The sequence below is a fragment of the Hylaeus anthracinus genome, unplaced genomic scaffold, assembly GCF_026225885.1.
Source record: "Hylaeus anthracinus isolate JK02 unplaced genomic scaffold, UHH_iyHylAnth1.0_haploid 11984, whole genome shotgun sequence".
NCBI lineage: Eukaryota > Metazoa > Arthropoda > Insecta > Hymenoptera > Colletidae > Hylaeus > Hylaeus anthracinus.
In genome coordinates this window covers 4,159-9,158 of record NW_026534332.1, presented here as the reverse complement: position 1 = coordinate 9,158, position 5,000 = coordinate 4,159, and the positions used below count along the sequence as shown (strand labels likewise).

The 5,000-nt window shown below is 50.5% G+C and overlaps 1 non-coding gene across 1 annotated transcript in view; it reads right to left on the bottom strand.

Annotated features, from left to right (window-relative positions):
• LOC128886533 (large subunit ribosomal RNA) overlaps window positions 1–4,932 on the bottom strand; it is an 8,295-nt gene extending 3,363 nt beyond the window's left edge. Inside the window, exon 1 of the ribosomal RNA XR_008459862.1 lies at window positions 1–4,932. This exon is cut by the window's left edge and continues 3,363 nt beyond it. This is a non-coding gene — a ribosomal RNA (large subunit ribosomal RNA).
• Window positions 4,933–5,000: the final 68 nt, after the last annotated feature.

The following is a 5,000-nucleotide window of genomic DNA, read 5'->3' as shown; positions in this document are numbered from 1 at the left end:
CTCTGTTTAAAACGACGTCGACCCCGTCACCGCCCTGGGCGCTCACCACAGTTTTGCATTCCTTATACATGTTTTTGACAAAAGTTGCTAACATCTGTGGTGAGCGCTTTCTTTTTAAACAGGGTTCTAGGGCGGAGTGGGGTATCGTGTCAAAGGCTTTAGATATGTCTACTATAGTGACAACTCCACCCCTCTCCCCCTTCATCCGGGACATGGCCCGATCCAAGAGCATAATATTATTTTTACAGCCGTCTTCGGCAACGAAACCTTTCTGTCTCTCGGATTGTGCCATAAATTTCCTAAATCTAAAATCCACTGCTCCCGAGAACACCCTTGCCAAAAGTGGACCAATTGTGATTGGTCTCCAATTTTTAACATCACTATGATCTTTTCCCGGCTTTGGGATAAGAGTGGTTCTATTTGTTTTCCAAAACACGGGATAATGTCTCGAGAGCAGTAGAATGTTGAAGAGCTTGGTGACAACCTCGCACACTCCCGACTTTTTAATGTGTGCTTTTCTGATAAGATCCGGACCACCCGCGGTATTATTTTTAATCTTATTAATTCGCTTCCGAATCTCATCAACCGTAAGGGGCGGGCACGCCACCGACATCGAGACCGGTTCGTTCGCTGCATTATTTCCATTGATAAAACTTTGATCTACAACGGGCCCGGTCGTCCCCCATAATTCATTGTATAACTGTCGGATCATGGGGGCCGCGGGGGGATCTCTGCGCATTTCAACAGCAGAGAAATCCCCGCTTAGCGCCGCGTCCGCCAGCTTTTTTGGACATTTATTATATAGTTCCTGGCATCTCGCAAATCCGTAGCGTGCCCGCGTATTATGATTATTTTTCCTCCTACCCGTGCGAGCTTGCGAGCTCGCCCGGGTGGCTCTGCGGTTACGGTGGTTGTCACCAAGCTCCCCATTCCCGTCTCCCAATAGTTTTGGGTTCAGGGAGTTACTTATAAATACATCGATTTTATTTGGGATCTCGGGATCTTCTTCTAACACGCTTAAAATTGCGTCGAGTTCATTTATCAAATTTGAAAACTGATGGTCATTTGGAAGTGCGATCGACGAAGCCATTGATTTAACCGAGTTGTACCATTCTTCGTCGATCGCGTCGCGAATGTCGTTAATCTCACGCGATGCTCGCGACAAATCATGTGACGCGTCGTCGCGGCTAATCGCGTGAGTACCGACCAATCCCGAGATCCCGACGCATTGTCCCGTTATTCCGTTAGTAATAGGAATGTTGGGCGTTTGAGTGCGAATGTCGTTTGGGTCAACCTGCCCATCAGTATTTGTATTTTCTACGTCGTCAATTATTTCGCTACTATTATGTGTAGAAACTGGTGCATTCACCCTCAAACGCCCAGCTGCTCTTAATTCTCTTCTTTTATCACTAATTTGTTTTGTCGTCTTTGTGGAAATGTGTCTATGTATTTGAACGTTCGGATATCTTTCACCCTCATATAGCGCATTCAACTCAATTAACAAATCTATCTCTTCGTTAGTCCAAACACGATTGCGACGGCCCGAATTATTTTGGGGACGCTCGCAGTCGTTGGCTCTTTTATTATTTCTAACTGCAGGGTGTCGATGTCGCTCGTGCATCGACAAACCCCTCGCGGAGGTGAAAGAATCCGAACAAATTTCACAACAAAATGCATTATGAACTACAATTTGTCTACCCTTGCATTTTGGGATATGACAAATACAATTGTGAGAACCCGGGAATATCTTTTCACAAACACGACATTGCCAGGAAACGGGAGTTTCCGCGTGTTGTTCTTTTAAGTGTTTAACTAAATCACGCAGAACGAGGAAACCCACGTTTCCACTATTCAATGAGCACACGGGACAATACGTTATATTTTCTAACGGTATACTTATTGTGACATTGTTCCTGGTGTCCGTTAGAAAATCCCTTCCATTGTCCACTCGATGTCCAGTAGAATCGCCATGGTCGTCAACATTTGGTTCCCCCTCAGATGTGGAAAAATCCACCACAGGGCCCCGGGAACCGTTGGGCGCTGCGTAATTGCCTTCGCTACTCGACGTGTTTACTTCCACCGGAGCTCGCTCGCTACGATGTATACACGACGAAGGTCGGACGAAGACTGAGGATTAAGAGAGTCATAGTTACTCCCGCCGTTTACCCGCGCTTTTTTGAATTTCTTCACGTTGACATTCAGAGCACTGGGCAGAAATCACATTGCGTCAACACCCTCGGGGGCCATCGCAATGCTTTGTTTTAATTAGACAGTCGGATTCCCCTTGTCCGTGCCAGTTCTGAGCTGAGTGTTGAATGGCGGCCGAAGAGAACGACCGCGACGGAAAACCGCCACAGAAGCCTCGCAGCAAGGAAGATCCACGGGAGGCCAAGGCACGGGACCGAGCTCGGATCCCGGAAAACGTTTTACCGCTACCGTTCACCTCGCCCAGGCCCGGCACGTCAGCCAGACCCATTTCCCGACCAAGCCCGACACGCCCCGCTCCTCAGAGCCAATCCTTATTCCGAAGTTACGGATCCAATTTGCCGACTTCCCTTACCTACATTAATCTATCGACTAGAGGCTCTTTACCTTGGAGACCTGCTGCGGATATGGGTACGAACCGGCGCGACACCTCCACGTGGCCCTCTCCTGGATTTTCAAGGTCCGAGGGGAAGATCCGGACACCGCCGCAACTGCGGTGCTCTTCGCGTTCCAAACCCTATCTCCCTGCTAGAGGTTTCCAGGGAACTCGAACGCTTATACAGAAAAGAAAACTCTTCCCGAATCTCCCGACGGCGTCTCCAGGTCATTTTGGGTTACCCCGACGAACACTCTTACGAGGGCCCGAATGGTAAGCGGTTCCGCTGCCGGGTTCCGGAATAGAAACCGGATTCCCTTTCGCCCGATGGGTGTGTATCTTTCATTACATTTTCATTATCTGCCGTGAATTCTTTAATTTTTCATGTTTGCATTATTGTATGTATGTATATTATTTTAGGACACCTCATCTACATAGGATTTCTCTTAGGGCTTAGGATCGACTGACTCGTGTGCAACGGCTGTTCACACGAAACCCTTCTCCACGTCAGTCCTCCAGGGCCTCGCTGGAGTATTTGCTACTACCACCAAGATCTGCACCGACGGCGGCTCCAGGCAGGCTTACGCCCAGACCCTTCTGCGCACACCGCCGCGACCCTCCTACTCGTCAGGGCTTCATGGAGGACGGCCACCCGAGAGTGACAACGTCCCTCCCCACTTGCCGCTGACGGCGGAGTATAGGCGCGACGCTTCAGCGCCATCCATTTTCAGGGCTAGTTGCTTCGGCAGGTGAGTTGTTACACACTCCTTAGCGGATTCCGACTTCCATGGCCACCGTCCTGCTGTCTTAAGCAACCAACGCCTTTCATGGTATCCCATAAGCGTCGACTTAGGCGCCTTAACTCTGCGTTTGGTTCATCCCACAGCGCCAGTTCTGCTTACCAAAATTGGCCCACTTGGCACTCTGATTCAAAATCTCTTGGCTTCATGACCCAAGCAAGCCAGAGATCTCACCCATTTAAAGTTTGAGAATAGGTTGAGGTCGTTTCGGCCCCAAGGCCTCTAATCATTCGCTTTACCAGATGAAACTCGCACACGTTCACGGAGGAACGAGCGAGTGCCAGCTATCCTGAGGGAAACTTCGGAGGGAACCAGCTACTAGATGGTTCGATTAGTCTTTCGCCCCTATACCCAGTTCCGACGATCGATTTGCACGTCAGAATCGCTACGGACCTCCATCAGGGTTTCCCCTGACTTCGTCCTGACCAGGCATAGTTCACCATCTTTCGGGTCCCAACGTGTACGCTCTGGGTGCGCCTCTTCTCGCAATGAGAACGAGACGCCCCGGGAGTGCGGGGCCAGTACGTATTTGGCCCATCCTCCCTTGGTCGACGCTAAGGAACGACCTTTACTTTCATTGCGCCTTTAGGTTTTCATATCCCAATGACTCGCGCACATGTTAGACTCCTTGGTCCGTGTTTCAAGACGGGTCCTGAGAGTACCCAAAGCAGTAGCGTCGCTGACCGGTAATTTAAAGCTTGGCCAGTCCAAGGACATCGTCTGCCAACAGCTGGCCAGACCCGGGGAGGGCACTAGGTCCGCACACTCCGGGTAACTGTCCGAGCTTGCGACGAGCCTGACGCACATACATTTCAAATGGATTGGTTGCGGCCCTATACCGTCAGAGTACCGTCGTGCAGCCGGCCAGGCGACCGAACCTCTGCCGCGAGCACACAAAGGTGCCGCGACAGGCAATTAGCCCAGGCCGTAGACCGACACACAACGGGTCGCGACGTTCTACTAAGGGAGAAGTGCACGACTACGTCGCCGATCGTTCGCCAAAGATGACGTACCCACGTATTGGAACCACGAAGGCCCATTCGGGGTATCGCACACCAACGGGAAGACGGCTTCGTCGCCGATGAATCTCCCCATTCGATCTTTTGGGTTTCTCAGGTTTACCCCTGAACGGTTTCACGTACTCTTGAACTCTCTCTTCAAAGTTCTTTTCAACTTTCCCTCACGGTACTTGTTCGCTATCGGTCTCGTGGTCATATTTAGCCTTAGATGGAGTTTACCACCCACTTAGGGTTGCACTCTCAAGCAACCCGACTCTAAGGAGAGATCCTCCCGAAACGCGTACTGGTCGCTACGGGCCTGGCACCCTCTATGGGTAAATGGCCCCATTCAAGATGGACTTGGACCCAGTTCGACGTCACGGGATAAACGGATCCTCCTGAACACTACATTTCCCTGCGGCGATACCGCGGGATTCAGTGCTGGGCTCATTCCTGTTCGCTCGCCGCTACTAAGGAAATCCTTGTTAGTTTCTTTTCCTCCGCTTAGTAATATGCTTAAATTCAGCGGGTAATCTCGCCTGCTCTGAGGTCGTCAAATAAACGTGTATCGAAAGGCGGAGAATTAGAATATTGCCATCATCTTCTTCTCTCTTCTCTCTC